At 44.8% G+C, this 23,649-nt stretch overlaps 1 protein-coding gene and 1 pseudogene across 1 annotated transcript in view; one reads left to right on the plus strand and one right to left on the minus strand.

Moving 5' to 3' along the window:
• Positions 1–2,235: 2,235 nt before the first annotated feature.
• SFXN1 (sideroflexin 1) overlaps positions 2,236–23,649 on the plus strand; it is a 55,465-nt gene continuing 34,051 nt past the window's right edge. Inside the window, exon 1 of the mRNA XM_065873352.1 lies at positions 2,236–2,287. The gene's annotated coding sequence lies outside the window, so the exon portion shown is untranslated. The remainder of the gene's footprint in view (positions 2,288–23,649) is intronic.
• LOC136120320 (nuclear transcription factor Y subunit beta pseudogene) lies at positions 17,552–18,626 on the minus strand (annotated as a pseudogene).

Here is a 23,649-nt window from a genome sequence, read left to right on the forward strand (position 1 = left end):
AGAAAACCCTGCCAAGACCCACAAAGCCACCAAATTAGGAGGCCTTGCAGAGCCCGGCTCTGATCAGCAGAACCGCCAGCCAACCCATAGATGCAGAAACAAAAACAACCTTTTTTTTTTTTTTTTTGTATACTCCTGAGGTTTTTTGTGGTTCTGCTATAGCATCACCGTGGCAACAGATAACGGATACACTTTGTATCTACCAGACCTCTCTCACATCACCATTCTGCGGGCAGAGCGAGGCATCCCTCCTGTGCTCACGCACTTACATAACCCAAAGTATGCTGTTGCAACGTTTATACTGAGTTGTAATCATCTATTGTAACTACTTGTTTACATATATATATCTCCTTGACACTAAGCTCTTTGAGGGAGGAATTTTTTTAAATCTTTTTGAGCCCAACACTTGGCACAGAGTGTAGTAAAGAACAGAAACCGGTTAAACGTTCCTAGAAATTCTGAGAATGAGGAGTCCCACCAAAAAACTATCTGTAGGGCTTCCCTGGTGGCGCAGTGATTGAGAGTCCGCCTGCCGATGCAGGGGACACGGGTTTATGCCCCGGTCTGGGAAGATCTCACATGGCGCGGAGCGGCTGGGCCCGTGAGCCATGGCCGCTGAGCCTGCGGGTCCGGAGCCTGTGCTCCGCAACGGGAGAGGCCACAACAGTGAGAGGCCCACTTACCACAAAAAAAAAAAAAAAAACTATCTGTGAAACCTACGTTGAGTGCCCAAATCCCTAGCCAGGCTGAATTTTTGTTTTTAGGTATCAGGGTCATTTGTTTTTCCGTGTCCGTGAATTGCATGCTTCTTGTTTTTTATTTATCTATTGGATTGTTTCTCTTTTTTCTTATTAATTTGAAAACTTTTAAATATTTTCTCCATATGTATTCTTTGCCAGATCCATGTATTGAAAATATTTCCTGCCAGTCTGTGAACTCTTTCCCTTTTATTATGCTATCATTGGTAAGCATGACTTTTTTAGTTTTAATGAGGTTTAACTTTTCAATCTTTCCTTTATATTCCATCCATTTTGTGTTTATTTAAGAATGCATCCTTATCCCCAGTCATAAAGATACCCTCCTATATTGTCTGCTAAAAAGTTGGGAGTTTTGTTTTTCATATTTGGGTCTTTAATGTGCCTGAAGTTCAGTTTTATATATGGTTTAAGGTAGGGGTTCAATTGCCCCAGCGTCATTTAATGAATATCTAACCTTCCCGTTCACTTAGGATGCAGCTAATAGGTTTCTGTATGTGCAGGGTGTGTGTCTGGTGCCTCTTGTTTGCCTGCACTATTTGTTGATCCCTGCACAAACACACAACCTCTCTGTGTTCATAGGATGAGTCATTCCACCCTGCTCTTTTTCTTCAAAATAGTTTTGGCTATTTCTGGCTCTTTCTTTTTCATATACATTTTACAGTCACCCTGTCAAGTTATACACCAAACTCTTAGACCCACTAGAGTTGACAGAATTTTGTTTGGTATTGCATTATATTTTTGGGTTAATTTGGGGAGAATTTACGACTTTAAAAATCGAATCTTCCTATCCATGAACATGATGTAATTTCACTCACTTATTAAATTTCACCTGTCTCCAAGATATACCCGGAATCCAATAATTCTCACCGCCTCTCCTGTTACCAACCTGGTCCAAGCCATCGTCATCTCTCCCCTGGTTAGCCCCGGGTAGCCTCCCTACTGGCTCCTCTGCCTCCACGTCATCTCCTCTACAGCCTATTCGCACAGCAGCCAGGATGATGATTCCTGTTTAGACATAAATCAGGTCATGGCCCTTGTACCACCTAAAATCGCCTTGTAGCCCCAGTGGTGCCAAATTCCACACTTTGGGAAACAATGGTTTGAATGAATGAATGAGAGGATGCTGACTATGTAAGACCCTGGGAATTGAGAAATGATCAAGTAAGGGGTCGGTCTCGGGGAAACCAAAATGGGAAACATGGCACGGAGCCCGCACCACGGTGAGGGTGAACTTGGGAGTTCATGATGGAGCCAGAAGCAAAAGCGCGGGCACAGAGGATCGCGCCTGGACCAGGCGGAGGCTGCTTCCAGAGCGCAGCGACTGCGATGGCGCGTCCGGGGCCTCCCGCGCGCGGCCGCCGCCCAGCCCAGCCGGGCCTCTGGGCTCCGCACGGGGACGCGCTCTGAGGGCGCGCTCCGGACGGCGGCGGCGCGCAGGGCCGCTGTGGCGGGAGAAGCGCTTCCGGTGGCGTTGGAGGCGGCGCTGAGCGGGTCCCGAGAGCGGCGCGGGCTGTGGCCGGGGGGGAGCGGTGAGTCGTGGGCCGCGGGCCCGGGTGCTGTGGGTTGGAAACGCGCAGGGAGCCTGGCGGAGGGGCGCGGGCTGGAGCGGGGGCGCGCTCCCGCGGGCCGGCTGTCAGGAGACACCGGGGCTGGGAGGTCAGAAGCCCCCTCGCCGTGTCCTGGACTTCCCGGGCCAGGGGGTCCCTGCACCTTGGAGACCCCTGCCATCCCAATGCCTGAGCTCCCCATCTCTAGCAGCCTGACCTCCTCTGAGCTCCCCCTGAGCCCCCGCGGTGGAGTGGGTCTCCCGGCATGGGAGGGGGCTCACCCATCCACGCCCGCACGCGCCCTGCCACGCTGTCCCCGCGGCCGCGTGACGAAACTCGCCACGGGGAGGACACCCAAGATGGCTGCCGCGGGGACAGGCCACGGCGGGGACTGGCGCGAGCGATTGCTAGGTGGTCCGGTGGCACCGACCCCCACGCCCCTCAAGCTCCTAGCTCCTGGCTTCTCCTCCTGGCGCAGAGGGGGGGCTCGGAGATCAAAGACCACCTGGCCCCTGCCCTAGAACTCGCAATCTAGTAGGGAAGAGAAAATGGGAAAAGGTAATGGGAACAGGAGTGATCCTGCCCGGATCTTCCATTTCCGTGCTGACCGCCTGAGCTTTCCCAACTTGTCACGAACCTCTAACCTTCTCAGAATGACAGTAGACACAATGCCTACCAAGAGTTTGCAGGTGATTCAGGTCCATCTACTTTTACATTCCTCCAGCCCCATGAGGTACTTGGCCTTGCCTTCCTAATCCAGATGGGGAAGGAAACTGGGGCTCAGAGAGGTTGTGTCACCTGCCTAAAGTCACACAGTTGGTCATCTGTAGTCTCAGCTTACATGTTACTTCCTCAGAGATGCTCTCCCTTGGCTGTGTTGTTTGAAATTGCCCCTTCATGCACACATCCTCTGTTAGATTACCCCTGTGATTTTTTCCTTAAGAGAATTTGTCACCAGTTGAAATTAACTGTTTACTTGCTTGTTTGATTCTCTGCTTGTGGTCAGGGCCTCTGTTTGTCTTGCTCCTCTGTCTGTTCCCTGCACCCGGGAGACCCTCACTGAATATTTGTTGAGTGCCTGAATGAGAAAGCTCAGTATGAGTGACTTCAGAGCTCGGGCACTTAACCACTCCATGGGCAACTGCTTTCTGAAGCCCCATGGCATTTTGTTTTTACTTTTCTCAAAGTCATAATCTCTCTTCTGCCTCACCTTCTAGATTTTTACTTGCGTGTCTCCAGCTTTTCTCTTCCTTTGCCCATCCCCAGTTTGCTGAGCTGCTTCCATGTTCCAGGCACTGTAATAGGTGCAAGGTGGGTATACAGGTAAATAAGGAGACTTTGCAGCTCTTATGGTGCTGAACTTGCCATGTAAGAGCTGTAAGCTGAGAGGGAAATCTGGGAGGATGAGTGGAGGCTCCACCAGGAGGTTCTGGGACCTCAAGCAGCTCCTTTCTCCCCTCAGGACTGCAGTTGTCTAGTCTGCAAAAAATGATGGTGTTTGGAGAGGAGGATATATCGGTTTCTGTCCAGCTCTAACATATGATTGCTTTAAGTATGTATTCAAGGGTTTGCTTGAGCAGGCAAGCATTTAAGTCCCATGGGCTTCCAGGAAAGGGATGTCTGTGCTTGCAGTTGTCAGAGAAGAAGCTGTATAGCAAGGGGTAGATGTAATTCAGGATCAGGAAAATATTTAGAATGTTTTTAATATTCGGTAAAAGTTTTATGAAATCCCATGTGGATGAGTATAGAAAGATGTTGTCAGAGGGAGGGGACCCCTTCCCCCTCCTCACTTCCTGCAGAGGAAGCTGAGAAGACAACCAGAGCAGCAGTGATCCTTAGAGCAGATCCATCATAAAACTTCTTTGTTCTCTGATGCTTTAGAATGAAATACGGCATCTACATCCTACTAAGCAAGCCGTGGTTAGATGCATTCGGTTGGAGTATAATTGTGAATAGAACCAACCTTTTGTTTGAGGTTAAAGATGAGAAATCAGCACTAAGTCATTTTTTTAAAAGGCTGACTCTTGCGTAGACAGTGAAAAATTATTGTCAGAATACATATCAAACCTATACTTAATTATACAAAGTTCAAAGTTATTAAGTTTTTAGTTAACTGCTATTACTTTGTGAAATGTTTTCATACACAGTATATATAATCTGTTACTTGATTCTTTAAAGTAGGTGGGAAAATATTCAACTGAATATGTCCAAAATACTACAGTTCGGGAGTACTGTATTATTTTTACAGGCTGATACCACCATCTCAAGTAAAAACTAATAGAATTTTTTTTAAAAAATGGATAAGAACTTCACTCATCATAAGAAATTGATTAGGAAACCCAAAGTTGATCTTGAGGTTCACCAGAGTATGAACAATGATTGTATTGTCACCTGGGTGTTTTAAAGTTCATAGAAGAATGGGATCTGCCATGTGGATGGTGAGTGGAGGCAGGGAGTATGGTGGCAGGGAGACAGACAGAAGGCAGTCATTCCCCATGGCTTCCTGATTCTACTACACAGGCCCCATGTCTCCATGCAGACCTGTCCCTGGAATAGAGGAGGGTATGCCACAGAAAGCCATTGCTGAGTGGAAATGCCCTTTGAAAGAATCTGCTTCTTAGCACAGGATTCAACTTTCTGATCTATAATTTTTTTTTTTTTTTTTTTTTTTTTTTTGCGGTACGCGGGCCTCTCACTGTTGTGGCCTCTCCCATTGCAGAGCACAGGCTCCGGACGCGCAGGCTCAGCGGCCATGGCTCACGGGCCCAGCCGCTCCGCGGCATGTGGGATCTTCCCGGACCGGAGCACGAACCCGTGTCCCCTGCATCGGCAGGCGGACTCTCAACCACTGCTCCACCAGGGAAGCCCCTCTGATCTATAATTTGATCTCTTGTGTGGCCATGCCCATAAGAAAGAAATGCTGTGTGTGGATGACCATCACAAAGCCAAATTAGGAAACGTGTGCCTTCAATGAACGTGATTGCCCTTGCCAGACACATCACTTCTGACCCCGCAAGGGTCAGAAGTGGGGTATAAAGTCAGGCCGAACTGCCTTCTTGGGCATGGCACTTGATTTCTCTGAGTAACTCTGCAAAGTAGGGGGAAATTTCTTAGAGGTGAAGTGAGAATTTAGCAGTCTAGTAACGCGTGGAACACCCTGTGTCTGGCACACAATGGGTGCTCAGCCATGTCCCCCTATAGTGACTTTGATAGGCTATGTCACACTTCTCTGGCCCTAACTAAATAAACCAAGAGCAACCAGACTCTTTTTCAACTCTTTCAAATGCAGTAAACAACTGCATTATGTTAGTTAAAACATAACTAACAATAAGTTTCCAGTTTAATAATTTAATTATCGTTGTTAATCTTTAGCCAGGGTTAAAGGTCTTTCTTACCAAGTCCCTGAGAAAGCACATTCCCTGCTAGTATGTTTTCTGTGAAGTTTTGGAAAATTCTTCTTTTTTTCCAGTAGTTAAGCATTTTCTTGGCATGTAGCTAAACATAAGTTTGAAATAAAGCTTATCTCAGAGAAAATCCTTTTTCTTAGGCATCACCTTCAGGAAGCCAAGTGCCATTCTATTCCCCACCCTCCCCCCACCACCAACCCCACCAATACTACCAGCCACTGTGTTTCTGTGCAGGACTTGAGCCAATGAGGGCAGGAGATTCCTTGCTTGGAGAATGACATGTTAGTAATGACCCTACCTTTGTTTAGCCCTTTACACTTAATAAAGGTCAATAAAGCCCTCTTGCATACCTCAGTTTCCTAATCCTTCCAACTGTGTCAGCCAACTCTCATCTCCATCTTACAGACGAGAAAATTGAGGTTCAGAGAGGTGAGATGACTTACCCAGTGACATGCTTAGAAAGGAAGAGACAGAGTCAGGACTCTAATCCAGATTGCAGTGGTTCAAGTCCAGTTCTCAATTCCGTGGGTTGTCAGGGTAGGTACTCAGCAGACCAGGCTACAGGGCAGGGAGCCTTCCTCGACAGGACCCAGCCAGCAACCAGCCTGAGTGGCCATGGAGTCGTCTAAATATTTCTGTTGCCCCTGAAAGAGGGTAAGAATCTTCCCTTAACTGGTAGGGCATTTGGTTATTTATCTATAAGTTTTATATCCTTTCCCACATAGTGTTTCCCAAACTTAGCTGATCATAGGATCCCCTGGTGTATTTCTTCAGGATCACCTTCCTAGGCTCCACCCCCGCTTTACTGAATCAGGAAAGCTGCTTTCCAGGTCAGAACCACCTCCCCAGGGAGCAGGGGTTCCGGAGCCAGGTAATAAAACGTCACACTCTGGCAGCACTGCTTCCTTGTAACCAAACCCTTATGAGGGTTGGATGGGGTGATATAAGGAGGGCTCTTGGGATACGTGGTTCTTAAACATTAGTGTTATTATTAAACAGCATCCTAATTTTGCTGATAAAGATGCAGAAACTTGGGGCAGTGGGATAATGTGTACAAGGTCACAGAGTCGTCGGTGGAGCTGGCATTGGAACTCAGGTCTGTTGCCTCCACAAGCATAAGCCCCTAACCACTACACACCCCTTCCCTCATCACCTCCATCGGGGGATTCCAGGTTACAGGGCAGTTAGGGAGGTGCGGCTTGGAGCCAGAAATTCAAGTTCCACTAACCAACTGGTTCAGTAAAGTTATTTGGCAATGAAACTGATCACCGTTGTCTACTTGGAGCAGACTGTTTACCAGCCATGAAGGCTTGTATGTGGTGGGAAGTGGTCCTGGGCCTCTGAGTCAGGGGGTGGTCCTCGCCCTTGCATAGCTGTGCACTGACTGTGTAACATCTAACCTAAAAGGGAGACAGTATTGCCCTCCCAGAATTGGTGATGAAGGTTGTGATATGACTTAAATAATGACTTGAAAAAAGATGGAGTTAAGTACCATTTCCAGTAGGCCTATAATGTGTAATACAGTATTATGACTAGAGAATCCTGGTCATGGCACTCATTTTGGCTTTAAAAGCTTATAAATTCTGTGGCTGAGTTATTGTGGATGTTAAACCAGGTTTACTTCACTGAAATAATAGATATTTTTGAAAAGTGTATACAGATTTGGATATGAGAATCATTCATATCACAGTCTTCAATCAGGTTTACCCAGGTTAGTGATCTGATAACTCAGTTGAAGACTGCACGGACAGAGGTGGGTGATGTCCACCCGTAATAAGCTCTATATGAGAAGGGTGTCGATAAGTACATTTGGGGAAATTTAGGCTGTATTCATTAGAATGTGTTTGCCTTTCAGTTTATTTACCGCATGTTGGGTCTTTCCAAATCCAGGGCCAAGCCAGTGCTGGGGTATAGGAGAGGCCTTCAGTGCATATTGAATGCATATATTAATTTTGTTTATGAATGAATGCATAAAGAAAACTTGGAGAAATTCATTTTGATGAGTTTTGATGAGGCTTCATGATACTATATTTACCCAAAACCCCTTAGCCAAGAGATTGAATTTTAGCAGGATTTTTTTTCCCTCTAAGAGATTATTTCTATCCCCTTTGAGGGGTTAATTAATGTATTAACGTATATAATCTGTAAAATAATATCTTTAGGAATGACTCATTTAAATGCAATCTAATGCTATAATTATTAAGGGCCCCAGATAGCTGTCATTCTTAGTTTATTGATTTTGTCTTCAGGTAACAAAGCCTTAACTTTATTTCTTTTTTTTTTTTTTTTTTTAACATCTTTATTGGGGTATAATTGCTTTACAATGGTGTGTTAGTTTCTGCTTTATAACAAAGTGAATCAGCTATACATATACATATGCTCCCATGTGTCTTCCCTCTTGCGTCTCCCTCCCTCCCACTCTCCCCATCCCACCCCTCCAGGCTGTCCCAAAGCCCCGAGCTAAAAGCCCTGTGCCTTGCGGCTGCTTCCCCCTAGCTATCTACGTTACTACGTTTGTTAGTGTGTATATGTCCATGACTCTCTCTCGCCCTGTCAAAACTCACCCTTCCCCCTCCCCATATCCTCAAGTCCGTTCTCCAGTAGGTCTGCGCCTCTATTCCTGTCTTATCCCTAGGTTCTTCATGACATTTTTTCCCCTTAAATTCCAAATATATGTGTTAGCATACGGTATTTGTCTTTTTCTTTCTGACTTACTTCACTCTGTATGACAGACTCTAGGTCTATCCATCTCATTACAAATAACTAATTTCATTTCTTTTTAAGGCTGAGTAATATTCCATTGTGTATATGTGCCACATCTTCTTTATCCATTCATCCGATGATGGGCGCTTAGGTTCTTTCCATCTCCAGGCTATTGTAAATAGAGCTGCAATGAACATTTTGGTACATGACTCTTTTTGAATTTTGGTTTTCTCAGGGTATATGCCCAGTAGTGGGATTGCTGGGTCATATGGTAATTCTATTTGTAGTTTTTTAAGGAACCTCCATACTGTTCTCCATAGTGGCTGAACCAATTCACATTCCCACCAGCAGTGCAAGAGTGTCCCCTTTTCTCCACACCCTCTCCAGCATTTATTGTTTCTAGATTTTTTGATGATGGCCATTCTGACTGGTGTGAGATGATATCTCATTGTAGTTTTGATTTGCATTTCTCTAATGATTAACGATGTTGAGCATTCTTTCATGTGTTTGTTGGCATTCTTTATATCTTCTTTGGAGAAATGTCTGTTTAGGTCTTCTGCCCATTTTTGGATGGGGTTGTTTGTTTTTTTGTTATTGAGCTGCATGAGCTGCTTGTAAATTTTGGAGATTAATCCTTTGTCAGTTGCTTCATTTGCAAATGTTTTCTCCCATTCTGAGGGTTGTCTTTTGGTCTTGATTATGGTTTCCTTTGCTGTGCAAAAGCTTTGAAGTTTCATTAGGTCCCATTTGTTTATTTTTGTTTTTATTTCCATTACTCTAGGAGGTGGGTCAGAAAGGATCTTGCTGTGATTTATGTCATAGAGTGTTCTTCCTATGTTTTCCTCTAAGAGTTTGATAGTTTCTGGCCTTACATTTAGGTCTTTAATCCATTTTGAGCTTATTTTTGTGTATGGTGTTAGGGAGTGATCTAATCTCATACTTTTACATGTACCTGTCCAGTTTTCCCAGCACCATTTATTGAAGAGGCTGTCCTTTCTCCACTGTACATTCCTGCCTCCTTTATCAAAGATAAGGTGTCCATATGTACGTGGGTTTATCTCTGGGCTTTCTATCCTGTTCCACTGATCTTTCTGTTTTTGTGCCAGTACCATACTGTCTTGATTACTGTTGCTTTGTAGTATAGTCTGAAGTCAGGGAGCCTGATTCCTCCAGCTCCTTTTTTCGTTCTCAAGATTGCTTTGGCTATTCGGGGTCTTTTGTGTTTCCATACAAATTGCGAAATTTTTTGTTCTAGTTCTGTGAAAAATGCCAGTGGTAGTTTGACAGGGATTGCATTGAATCTGTAGATTGCTTTGGGTAGTAGAGTCATTTTCACAATGTTGATTCTTCCCATCCAAGAACATGGTATATCTCTCCATCTATTTGTATCATCTTTAATTTCTTTCATCAGTGTCTTATAATTTTCTGCATACAGGTCTTTCGTATCCTTAGGTAGGTTTATTCCTAGATATTTTATTCTTTTTGTTGCAATGGTAAATGGGAGTGTTTTCTTGATTTCACTTTCAGATTTTTCATCATTAGTATATAGGAATGCCAGAGATTTCTGTGCATTAATTTTGTATCCTGCTACTTTACCAAATTCATTGATTAGCTCTAGTAGTTTTCTGGTAGCATCTTTAGGATTCTCTATGTATAGTATCATGTCATCTGCAAACAGTGACAGCTTTACTTCTTCTTGTCCGATTTGGATTCCTTTTATTTCCTTTTCTTCTCTGATTGCTGTGGCTAAAACTTCCAAAACTATGTTGAATAAGAGTGGTGAGAGTGGGCAACCTTGTCTTGTTCCTGATCTTAGTGGAAATGGTTTTTCACCATTGAGGATGATGTTTGCTGTGGGCTTGTCATATATGGCCTTTATTATATTGAGGAAAGTTCCCTCTATGCCTACTTTCTGGAGGGTTTTTATCATAAATGGGTGTTGAATTTTGTCGAAAGCTTTCTCTACATCTATTGAGATGATCATATGGTTTTTCTCCTTCAATTTGTTAATGTGGTTTATCACATTGATAGATTTGCGTATATTGAAGAATCCTTGCATTCCTGGAATAAACCCCACTTGATCATGGTGTATGATCCTTTTAATGTGCTGTTGGATTCTGTTTACTAGTATTTTGTTGAGGATTTTTGCATCTATGTTCATCAGTGATATTGGCCTGTAGTTTTCTTTCTTTGTGACATCCTTGTCTGGTTTTGGTATCAAGGTGATGGTGGCCTCGTAGAAGGAATTTGGGAGTGTTCCTCCCTCTGCTATATTTTGGAAGAGTTTGAGAAGGATAGGTGTTAGCTCTTCTCTAAACGTTTGATAGAATTCACCTGTGAAGCCATCTGGTCCTGGGCTTTTGTTTGTTGGAAGGTTTTTAATCACAGTTTCACTTTCAGTGCTTGTGATTGGTCTGTTCATATTTTCTATTTCTTCCTGATTAAGTCTTGGCAGGTTGTGCATTTATAAGAATTTGTCCATTTCTTCCAGATTGTCCATTTTATTGGCATAGAGTTGCTTGTAGTAATCTCTCATGATTTTTTTTATTTCTGCAGTGTCAGTTGTTATTTCTCCTTTCTCATTTCTAATTCTATTGATTTGAGTCTTCTCCCTTTATTTCTTGATGAGTCTGGCTAGTGGTTTATCTATTTTGTTTATCTTCTCAAAGAACCAGCTTTTAGTTTTATTGATCTTTGCTATCGTTTCCTTCATTTCTTTTTCATTTATTTCTGATCTGATTTTTATGATTTCTTTCCTTCTGCTAGCTTTGGGGCTTTTTTGTTCTTCTTTCTCTAATTGCTTGAGGTGCAAGGTTAGGTTGTTTATTCGAGATGTTTCCTGCTTCTTAAGGTGGGCTTGTATTGCTATAAACTTCCCCCTTAGAACTGCTTTTGCTGCATCCCATACGTTTTGGGTCGTTGTGTCTCCATTGTCATTTGTTTCTAGGTATTTTTTTATTTCCTCTTTGATTTCTTCAGTGATCACTTCATTATTAGGTAGTGTATTGTTTAGCCTCCATGTGTTTGTATATTTTACAGATCTTTTCCTGTAATTGATATCTAGTCTCATGGCGTTGTGGTCAGAAAAGATACTTGATACAATTTCAATTTTCTTAAGTTTACCAAGGCTTGATTAGTGACCCAAGATATGATCTATCCTGGAGAATGTTCCATGAGCACTTGAGAAAAATGTGTATTCTGTTGTTTTTGGATGGAGTGTCCTATAAATATCAATTAAGTCCATCTTGTTTAATGTATCATTTAAAGCTTGTGTTTCCTTATTTATTTTCATTTTGGATGATCTGTCCATGGGTGAAAGTGGGGTGTTAAAGTCCCCTACTATGAATGTGTTACTGTCAATTTCCCCTTTTATGGCTGTTAGTATTTGCCTTATGTATTGAGGTGCTCCTATGTTGGGTGCATAAATATTTACAATTGTTATATCTTCTTCTTGGATCGATCCCTTGATCATTATGTAGTGTCCTTCTTTATCCCTTTTAATAGTCCTTATTTTAAAGTCTATTTTGTCTGATATGAGAATTGCTACTCCAGCTTTCTTTTGGTTTCCATTTGCATGGAATATCTTTTTCCATCCCCTTACTTTCAGTCTGTATGTGTCTCTAGGTCTGAGGTGGGTCTCTTGTAGACAGCATATATAAGGGTCTTGTTTTTGTATCCATTCAGCCAATCTGTGTCTTTTGGTGGGAGCATTTAGTCCATTTACATTTAAGGTAATTATCGATATGTATGTTCCTATTCCCATTTTCTATATTGTTTTGGGTTCGTTATTATAGGTCGTTTCCTTCTCTTGCATTTCTTATCTAGAGAAGTTCCTTTAGCATTTGTTGTAAAGCTGGTTTGGTGGTGCTGAACTCTCTCAGCTTTTGCTTGTCTGTAAAGGTTTTAATTTCTCCATCAAATCTGAATGAGATCCTTGCTGGGTAGAGTAGTCTTGGTTGCAGGTTTTTCTCCTTCATCACTTTCAGCATGTCCTGCCACTCCCTTCTGGCTTGTAGGGTTTCTGCTGAGAGATCGGCTGTTAACCTTATGGGGATTCCCTTGTGTGTTATTTGTTGTTTTTCCCTTGCTGCTTTTAATATGCTTTCTTTGTATTTAATTTTTGATAGTTTGATTAATATGTGTCTTGGCGTATTTCTCCTTGTATTTATCCTGTATGGGACTCTCTGTGCTTCCTGGACTTGATTAACTATTTCCTTTCCCATATTAGGGAAGTTTTCAACTATAATCTCTTCAAATATTTTCTCAGTCCCTTTCTTTCTTTCTTCTTCTTCTGGAACCCCTATAATTCGAATGTTGGTGCGTTTCATGTTGTCCCAGAGGTCTCTGAGACTGTCCTCAGTTCTTTTCATTCTTTTTTCTTTATTCTGCTCTGCAGTAGTTATTTCCACTACTTTATCTTCCAGGTCACTTATCCGTTCTTCTGCCTCAGTTATTCTGCTATTGATCCTATCTAGAGTACTTTTAATTTCATTTATTGCGTTGTTCATCGTTGCTTGTTTCATCTTTAGTTCTTGTAGGTCCTTGTTAACTGTTTCTTGCATTTTGTCCATTCTACTTCCAAGATTTTGGATCATCCTTACTATCATTATTCTGAATTCTTTTTCAGGTAGATTGCCTATTTCCTCTTCATTTGTTAGGTCTGGTGGGTTTTTATCTTGCTCCTTAATCTGCTGTGTGTTTTTCTGTCTTCTCATTTTGCTTATCTTACTGTGTTTGGGGTCTCCTTTTTGCAGGCTGCACGTTCGTAGTTCCCGTTGTTTTTGATGTCTGTCTCCAGTGGCTAAGGTTGTTTCAGCGGGTTGTGTAGGCTTCCTGGTGGAGGGGACTAGTGCCTGTGTTGTGCTGGATGAGGCTGGATCTTGTCTCTCTAGTGGGCAGGTTCACGTCTGGTGGTGTGTTTTGGGGTGTCTGTGGCCTTGTTATGATTTTAGGCAGCCTCTCTGCTAATGGGTGGGGTTGTGTTCCTGTTTTGCTAGTTGTTTGGCATAGGATGTCCAGCACTGTGGCTTGCTGGTCGTTGAGTGAAGCTGGGTGCTGGTCTTAAGATGGAGGTCTCTGGGAGATTTCCACCGTTTAATATTATGTGGAGCTGGGAGGTCTCTTGTTGACCAGTGTCCTGAAGTTGGCTCTCCTACCTCAGAGGCAGAGCCCTGCCTCCTGGGCTGGAGCACCAAGAGCGTTTCATCCACACAGCTCAGAATAAAAGGGAGAAAAAGTAGAGAGAATTATTAGAAGTATGAGGAAAGAAAGAAGGAAAGGAGGAAAGGAAGGAAGAAGCAAAGAAGGAAAGAAAGGAGGGAGGGAGGGAGGGAGGAAGGAAGGAAGGAAGGAGGGATAGAAGGAGAAAATGTAGAGAGAATTAGTAGAAGTATCGGGAAAGAAAGAGGGAAAGGAGGAAAGGAAGGAAGGAAGAAAGAAGCAAAGAAGGAAAGAAAGGAGGGAGGGAGGGAGGGAGGAAGGAAGGAAAGAAGGAGGGAAAGAAGGAGAAAATGTAGAGAGAATTAGTAGAAGTATGAGGAAAGAAAGAAGGAAAGGAGGAAAGGAAGGAAGGAAGAAAGAAGCAAAGAAGGAAAGAAAGGAGGGAGGGAGGGAGGAAGGAAGGAAGGAAGGAGGGAAAGAAGGAGAAAATGTAGAGAGAATTAGAAGTATGAGGAAAGAAAGAAGGAAAGGAGGAAAGGAAGGAAGGAAGAAAGAAGCAAAGAAGGAAAGAAAGGAGGGAGGGAGGAAGGAAGGAAGGAGGGAAAGAAGGAGAAAATGTAGAGAGAATTAGTAGAAGTATGAGGAAAGAAAGAAGGAAAGGAAGGAAGGAAGAAAGAAGCAAAGAAGGAAAGAAAGGAGGGAGGAAGGAAGGAGGGAAAGAAGGAAAAAAGACAGAAAGAAAGAAGATACAGTAAAAATAAAATAAAGTATAATATAGTTATTGTACTAAAAAATATTTAGAAAGAAAAAAAAAAAAAAAGGAACGGATAGAACCCTAGGACAAATGTTGGAAGCAAAGCTATACAGAGAAAATCTTACACAGAAGCATACACATACGCGTTCACAAAGAGAGGCAAAGGGGGAAAAATCATAAATCCTGCTCCCAGAGACCACCTCCTCAACCTGGGGTGATTCGCTGTCTAAAGGAGGGAAGGAAGGAAGGAAAGAAAGAAAGAACGAAGGTAAAGTACAATAAAGTTATTACAATTAAAATTAATTATTAAGAAAAAAAAAATTCTTTTTTTAAAAAACCATGGACGGATAGAGCCCTAGGACAAATGTTGGAAGCAAAGCTATACAGAGAAAATCTTACACAGAAGCATACACATACACGTTCACAAAGAGAGGCAAAGGGGGAAAAATCATAAATCCTGCTCCCAGAGACCACCTCCTCAACCTGGGGTGATTCGCTGTCTAAAGGAGGGAAGGAAGGAAGGAAAGAAAGAAAGAAAGAACGAAGGTAAAGTACAATAAAGTTATTACAATTAAAATTAATTATTAAGAAAAAAAATTTTTTTTAAAAGAACCATGGACGGATAGAGCCCTAGGACAAATGTTGGAAGCAAAGCTATACAGAGAAAATCTTACACAGAAGCATACACATACACGTTCACAAAGAGAGGCAAAGGGGGAAAAATCATAAATCCTGCTCCCAGAGACCACCTCCTCAATTTGGGGTGATTTGTTGTCTAAAGGAGGGAAGGAAGGAAGGAAAGAAAGAAAGAAAGAACGAAGGTAAGGTACAATAAAGTTATTACAATTAAAATTAATTATTAAGAAAAAAAAATTTTTTTTTAAAAAAACCATGGACGGATAGAGCCCTAGGACAACTGTTGGGAGCAAAGCTATACAGAGAAAATCTTACACAGAAGCATACACATACACGTTCACAAAGAGAGGCAAAGGGGGAAAAATCATAAATCCTGCTCCCAGAGACCACCCCCTCAACCTGGGGTGATTCGCTGTCTAAAGGAGGGAAGGAAGGAAGGAAAGAAAGAAAGAACGAAGGTAAAGTACAATAAAGTTATTACAATTAAAATTAATTATTAAGAAAAAAAATTTAAAAAAAAAAAAAAAAACCATGGACGGATAGAGCCCTAGGACAAATGGTGGAAGCAAGAGTATACAGACAAGATCTCACACAGAAGCATACACGCACACATTCACAAAAAGAGGAAAAGGGAAAAAAATCACAGATCTCGCTCCTAAATTCCCCCTCTTCAATTTGGGATCACTCCCTGTCTATTCAGGTATTCCACAATGCAGGGCACATCAAGTTGATTGTGGAGCTTCAATCCGCCGCCTCCGCGGCTGCCGGGAGAGACCTCCCCCTCTCCTCCCTGCTCTCACAGCTCACAGGAGCTCAGCTTTGTACCCGGCCCTGCCCCTGCGCGCAGGTCGCTGGAGGGCGTCTGTTTTTTGCTCGGACAGGACGGGGTTAAAGGAGCCGCTGATTCGGGAGCTCCGGCTCACTCAGGCCGGGGGTTGGGGGATGGGGGAAGGAGGGGCACTGCGTGCGGGGCGGGCCTGCGGCGGCAGAGGCGGCGTGACGCTGCACCAGAGGCCGGCGTGACGCTGCACCAGCCTGAGACCCGCCGTGCGTACTCCCGGGGAAGTTGTCCCTGGATCCCGGGAACCCGGCAGTGGCGGCCTGCACAGGCTCCGCGGAAGAGGGGCGCGGAGAGTGACCTGTGCTCGCACACAGCCCCCCTGGTGGCGGCAGCAGCAGCCCCTGCGTCTCCCGCCCGTCTCTGGAGTCCGCGGTTTCAGCCGCGGCTCGCGCCCATCTCTGGGGTTCGCGCTTCCCGCCGCGGCTCGCGCCCGTCTCGGGGGCTCGCGCCCGTCTCGGGGGCTCGCGCCCTCAGCCGCGGCTCGCGCCCGTCTCTGGGGTTCGCGCTTTTAGCTGCGGCTCGCGCCCGTCTCTGGAGTTCCTTTAAGCAGCGCTCTTAAACCCCTCTCCTCGCGCACCAGGAAACAAAGAGGGAAGAAAAAGTCTCTTGCCTCTTCGGCCCGTGCAGGCTTTTCACCGAACTCCCTCCCGGCTAGTCGTGGTGCACTAACCCCTTCAGGCTATGTTCAAGCCGCCAACCCCAGTCCTCTCCCTGAGCTCCGTCCAAAACCGAAACCCGAGCCTCAGCTCGCAGCCCCGCCCGCCCCGGTGGGTGAGCAGACAAGCCTCTCGGGTTGGTGAGTGCCGGTCGGCACCGATCGTCTGTGCAGGAATCTCCCCGCTTTGCCCTCCACACCCGTCGCTGTGCACCACTCCGCGGTCCCGAAGCTTCCCCCCTCCGTCTCCCGCAGTCTCCGCCCGCGGAGGGGCTTCCTAGTGTGTGGAAACTTTTCCTCCTTCACAGCTCCCTCCCACTGGTGCAGGTGCCGTCCTTATTCTTTTGTCTCTGTTTTTTCTTTTTTCTTTTGCCCTACCCAGGTACTTGGGGAGTTTCTTGCCTTTTGGGAGCTCTGAGGTCTTCTGCCAGCCTTCAGTAGGTGTTCTGTAGGAGTTGTTCCACGTGTAGATGTATTTCTGGTGTATCCGTGAGGAGGAAGGCGATCTCCACGTCTTACTCTTACGCCATCTTCCCCCGTCTCCTCTGCATCACTCAACTTTATTTCTTAGTGTAAGTGATGTCAGTCACTACAGAAATTTTTTTTTTTGAATCCCACTTTTTTCTCATACAAAAAAATATTTTCATACCTTTACAATCCAAATTTTTCTTTGAAATCATTCATTTAAAAAAAAGATTCTTAAGTCAGAATTAACACCTCAGTTGGTCAAGTGTCAAAAAGCAACATTATAGGGTATTCCTGGTGGCACAGTGGTTGAGAGTCCGCCTGCCGATGCAGGGGACGTAGGTTTGTGCCCCGGTCTGGGAAGATCCCACATGCCGCGGAGCGGCTGGGCCTGTGAGCCACGGCCTCTGGGCCTGCGCGTCCGGAGCCTGTGCTCCGCGGCAGGGGAGGCCGTGGCTGTGGGAGGCCCGCCTACCGGAAGAAAAAAAAAAAAAAAAAAAAAGGCAACATTATAACTATTTACATATGCAGAGACCTCCTTTCACAGGTTGGTTCCTGTTAACGCCTCTGTTCCAGAATCTTCCAACCTCCTTTGCTTCTCTACACCCCCTATTCCATCATTTCTTCAGGTCATGGAAACTGAGTTTGTTGAACATCAGAAATCTACTGATATGATTGTGTGTAAACCATGACATTCCACAGTTGACCATCTGCAGCTATTCAGTCAGCTGGTCACTGGTTAGTAAATTTCTCCTTGGGAAGCTCTTCACTTAATCAATCTGTAGCTGTGATGTTTCCACCTTTCCTGTCTCTCCTTCTATAGCCTCTCTAAATTTCTGAAGATATTTCCGCCCTTCTGCATAACTGTCAAAGCCTCAGATAGACGTGGCAGAGAGAAGATCCTCCCACTGATGTCTTCTGAGTCCGTCCATGGCATCTTTCACTTGCATGGCTTGTTGTAAAGCTGATACACTTGCACTTCCTTGAACACATTGTTTGGTGTCCCGTGCAGTCTGTCCCTTGGAGGTGTGGCATTTTCCCTTATCCCTGCCACCCCTGAAATTGGACGATATATACATATATGTATGTGTATATACATATATATACCTTGTTCTCTGAAACTTTCTTTTGAGCCATTGTGGCTTTGCAATCGTCCACATGGTCCCCAGTATCATTGCTAGGGCTGTACAGCAGAATGACTTACCCAGTCTATTTTGCAGAAATTCTTAGCTGAGAAGCACTTGTTCTAAACTGTCACCATACATTGTCATGGAATACTGTCAGAACTACGTGGTCAGTGGTGCTTAAGAACTCTCTGGAAAGGTATCTGATCTTTGACCAATGTCAACCTTGGTGAGGAGACAGAGAGGAAAGTCCAGGAACCACAAGGTCAGGGATGGCTGTGCTCTTCATGCATAAACCAGACAGTGGGGAAACCAAATCCATTTCTTCCTCTACCACCCCTGGGACTTCACTTCCTTCCCACGAAGGTGCCCGCGGTGGCCCCAGCCCCACGGCCTGGCCTGCTGCTCGGTACCGAGTGTGTGGGGTGGATGACCCCAAAGCGCAGACCCCGGCAGCCGGTGGGCGCCCTGGATGCTGCAGGTCGCCGACCAAGTGACCAGCCCACCAAGCCCTGGCGATGAGGCAGGTAGGAAGGTGATGTACCCCAGGGACCCCCGCATAGCAACCAAGGCCATGGGGGTGCCTTGGCCCCGGAGGCCGCTACTGGGTCAGGAGCCCCAGCCGTGGCCCCCTGCGTCTTGGCCGGATGTGCAGAGCTGCTCCCAGGTCCACAACGGGAGGGAGACCAGTGATTCAGGGCAGCAGCGCCTGGATGCACTGTTTTTTTAGTGCAAAATAAATATTTTTTTTGAAAACTGGACCCCTAATTATAGAAACTGGTTATTTTTTTAGAGTGGGAAAAAAGTGAAAACTGTTCCTGGGCTTGAAGGCTGGTGAGTGAAAATGCTTGTCTAATTGGAACATGGGAGTCCTAGTCAATAATTAAAATTTTATCTGGTTTGAGATCAGCTGTCTTTGTAAGAATGTTCGTATGGTATTCCTGCTTAGCCTTATGGTTTTGAAATTGGCAGGGGCAGGACAGGCTCTGAAGTCTAGTTGGTATTACTTACGCCAGTATAGAGTTCTACTAAAATCTTTTTTTTTTTTTTTTTTTTTTTTTTTGTGGTACACGGGCCTCTCTCTGTTGTGACCTCTCCCATTGTGGAGCACAGGCTCCGGACGTGCAGGCTCAGCGGCCATGGCTCACAGGCCTAGCCACTCCGCGGCATGCGGGATCTTCCTCGACTGGGGCACGAACCCGTGTCCCCTGCATCGGCAGGCGGACTCTCAACCACTACGCCACTAGGGAAGCCCATAAAATCCTTTTTAAAAATTTTTGTTTATTTATTTTTATTGAAGTATAGTTGATTTACAATGTTGTGTTAGTTTCAGGTATACAGTAAAAGTGATTCAGATATATATATATATATATATATATAAAATGTTCTTTTTCAGATTCTTTTCCCATATAGGTTATTACAAAATACCAAGTATAGTTCCCTGTGCTGTACACACAGGGAACTATAGGTGTAGGTCCTTGTTGTTTATTTTATATATAGTAGTGTATATATGGTACTCCCAAACTCCTAATTTATCCCTCCCCCGCCCGCCCTCCTTTCCCCTTTGGTAACCGTAAGTTTGTTTTCTAATGAACTTATGTACAAAATAAAATCCTTTTAAGTAGGGGAAAAGAGTGCTGAATTAGTAGCCTATTACTATTTAGCATATTACCACAAATGTACCTTAAAACAAAACAACTATGTATTAGCTACTGTTCTGACGTCAGAAGCCTCAAATGGTTCTGTATTGCTTCTGGAGGCTCCAAGGGAGAATCTGTTTCCCTGCTGTTTCCAGCTTCCAGAAGCTGTGCACCTGCCTTGGCTCGTGGCCCTGCATCACTCCAAGCTCTGCTGGTCCCTTGTCACATCTACTCCTCTGATTCTGCCTCTCCTGCCTGCCTCTTTCTCTTATAAGGACCCTTGCGATTATCAGGCCCCCCTAAATAATCCAAGGTGGTTTCCTAGTCTCAAGAGCCTTAACTTAATCATACCGGCAACCACCTTTGCCGCATAAGGTAATCGATTCAGATCCTGTGGCGGTTGGGAGGTGGACATCTTTGGGCGGGCACGATTCTGCCCACCCCAAGTCTATACGAAGTGGATCAGTATAAGCGTTCCGTGTTGGGGTTTTGGTGGGCTTGGCCTGTAGTCTGATGATAAGCCTGCTTCCTCCCTTGCCGGGAGATAAGGGGGTAGCTGTGAGTGACATCTCAGAATCTTACTTTCCTCTTCTGTGAAATGTGCACAGTATGCGTAAAGCACAGCGTTGCGAAAACTGACATAGACTCTTCTGCCACTGGCACGTAGTAGGGGCTTGCACTCTTAGGCGAGCATCCAGCCCAGTTCCTTGTATGTAACAGAAACTCCGAAAATGTGGGGTTTCCTTTCCCCATCTATCTCCTTTTTCTTTGCCTTTTTAAGAAGCGACTTTGTACACACTACTCTATATAACATAGATAAATAACAAGGTCCTACTGTACAGTACAGGGAACTGTATTCTGTATCTTATAATAACCTATAATGGAAAAGAATCTGAAAAAGAATACAGACACACGTACACACACACACATACGCACATACTTACATACATAGGTATGTTATATATATATATATATCTGAATCACTTTGCTTTACACCAGAAACTAACGCAACATTGTAAATCAACTGTACTTCAATTAAAAACAAAAAAGAGACTTCGTGAGGCCTCCACGGCATTCTTCTCACATATACTATGGAGGCTCCAGAGGGTTAGCGAAGCTTCGTGGTGTGAGTAAAGCTGTTTTTATTGAAAGGAAAAAAGGAGGGCTTCAAAGATACCGATTCTGTGCAGACATTAATTGCTGTACTTTGGCGGCGGGGGAGGGGAATAGCTAAAAGAGAGTAATAGAGTAGAAAGAGTAAACTGGCTGACCAGTGCTCAGGAGTTCAGTCTGGCTTTGCATCCTCGCCCACTTCCTTCTGCCACCATCACCAGGAGCACACCCTGGACAAGTTATTTCCCCCTCTGTGCCTCTGTTTCCTACATGATGAGAACATTGGGTGGATTATTTTTAAGATCCTCTCCAGCTCTTATGCAATAGAACATCTTTATTTTATGAAACACCATGTTGTAAAACCAGATCATGTTTTCAACAGCTTGACCTGAAGTTTGCCCTGTATTTAACAAATTGGAGCTCGTTTGTTATTAAGAACTAGAATTCTATGAAAGCTACATTTTAATTTTTTGTTCGTGCTATTGTTATATATATTAAGTGTGAAGGGGAAATAGTGAGAATTATACTTTAAAAGGAAGATATATTGCTTGGTACTCAATTTTATTAGCAACAATCAGTATCAGATATCCACTGGGAAGCATTGCAGATTGCTCAGGCCTGGGGGAAGGCATAGGCAGCACAGAGAAAGATGCAGGGAAGGAAACAGCTCCCAGCTTCGTGTAGAGTCACAGCCTGGTGCCCAGAGAGCTGGAGGTCCAGACGCAGAGCGCCTGCAGAATCACATGCCCAGCCTTAGGTAAGACCTCCTAGGTCTGAATCTCTAGAAGGGCGATAGTATTTGTCTTTTTCAGAAGCTCTCCAGGTGATTTCAATGCGTTCTGTCGGTTAGGAACCACCAGTCCGTGTCGGTGGCCTTGCAGGAATAACCAGTGCCCCAAAGAGGGGGCATTTAACGTGCTGTGCATTCACTCCCTACTTGCCATCACCATTGCTAAGAATTTTTAGAATTTGCCAAGATAACCATCTTTGTAGCGTTCCCATTCCCTAGATGGCCCTTCAGGAGTTGTATCCCCCTCTTCACCAGCCCAAGATGGGAGTAACCAACTACCAAGGTGTTCTTCCTTTTGGCCAATGGGACTGCAGGTAGACTCACTTCACCTGTCCTCCAGGACACCACGCTCTGCCGAGTTCCTACCCACTGGTCACTCTTTCTCAGCCTCCTTTGCTATAACTTAGTCTTTCCTGACCTCTTAACATTGGAGGTCTTGGATCTCTTCTCTGTTTACGTCCACATGCCTGTCGCTCTCCCACTGCATGAGTTTCAGTCGTCTCTGCTCACAGATGAAGATCTGCAGACTAAATCTCTCCTCTGAACTCTGGACTCTCGTATGCAACCGCCTCCTGGACATCTTCACTTGGAAGTCCCCTAGGCGTCACAAACTCCATCCATCCAAACCTGAACTTGCTGTTTGATCCCTGACACCTGCTTCTCCTCCAGTCAAACATCTTAGGAGTCATGGCTTTTCTTTCTCTCACACCCCACATCCAAGATTTCAGGAAATCCTGTTGGCTCCGTCAACACAATGTCTAGAACGTCAGCACTTCTTGCCCCTCCTTGCTACCACCTGTGCCACCATCAGCCCTCTCCTGGATGCCTGCAGGAGCTTTACAATTGCTCTTCCTGCATCCACTCTTATAGCCCCACTGCATTCTCCACACAGCAGCCAGAGACATCCTTTTCAGTTGTAAGTCCTCTGATTGGAACCCACCAATGACTCCCATTTCCCTCTGGGTAAAATGCCTCACGGTGGCCACGAGGCGCCAAACAGTGTGATTCCAACTAAACCCCTCCCCATACCTCTCTGACCCCTCATCTCCTGTCTCCCTCCCTCTTCCTCTCTCCACCCCAGTTGCATGCCTTCTTGCTGTTCTTTGAAGACACCTGCTTCAGGGCCTTTGCAATATCTGTTCCTTCTCCCTGGAATGCTGCTCCCCTAGATACACACGTGATTCAGTTCCTCGCTTTTTTTTTTTTTTGCGATACGCAGGCCTCTCACTGTTGTGGCCTCTCCCGTTGTGGAGCACAGGCTGCGGACGCGCAGTCTCAGCGGCCATGGCTCACGGGCCCATCCGCTCCGCAGCATGTGGGATCTTCCCGGACCGGGGCACGAACCCACGTCCCCTGCATCGGCAGGCGGACTCTCAACCACTGCGCCACCAGGGAAGCCCTCCTCACTTCTTTTTGATCTTGCTCCATTGTTATTTTCTCCATGGGGCCTACCCCGGCTGCCCTGTTTAAAAATGCAGTCTGTCCCCATGATGCTTCCCATTGTGATTCTTCCCCAAACCATTTATTACCTGCTAATATAGCGGATACTTGGCTTGCCTTGTTTATTGTCTGTCTACCCTTCCATTGCCAACACCCAACATCAGCTCCACCAAGGCAGGAATTTTTGTCTTTTGTTCACTGATTTAGCCCAAGAATCTGTCACGTGGTGGGTGCCCAGTCAGTGAACACTAAAGATAGGAGCACTTTCTAGACCTTAAAGAAAAAACAAAGCTAAAAGTTGTGTCCTGGTCAGAATTTCATCTGTTCTGTATTTAGTATGTGATCTACTTGAGGGTAAGAATTATAACTTCTAGTGGTCCATTCAAAAACAGAAGTGAGTTAGACCAGATTATCTGTCTTTTCTAGTTACATGATTATATGTAGCATTTATTTGATGACGTTTAAGTATAGAAACAAATTGTGATCTATAAGCCTAAGTGTAAATTCAAATTATGACCCTTGGATGAGGCCAGTGTCCTCATATTGGGGAAAATACAGAAATTGGGGGTAAGCGTTTAGGAACTTTCATAACAATATGATAGAGTTCTAGTATATC

The sequence above is a fragment of the Phocoena phocoena genome, chromosome 3, assembly GCF_963924675.1.
Source record: "Phocoena phocoena chromosome 3, mPhoPho1.1, whole genome shotgun sequence".
Classification (NCBI taxonomy): domain Eukaryota; kingdom Metazoa; phylum Chordata; class Mammalia; order Artiodactyla; family Phocoenidae; genus Phocoena; species Phocoena phocoena.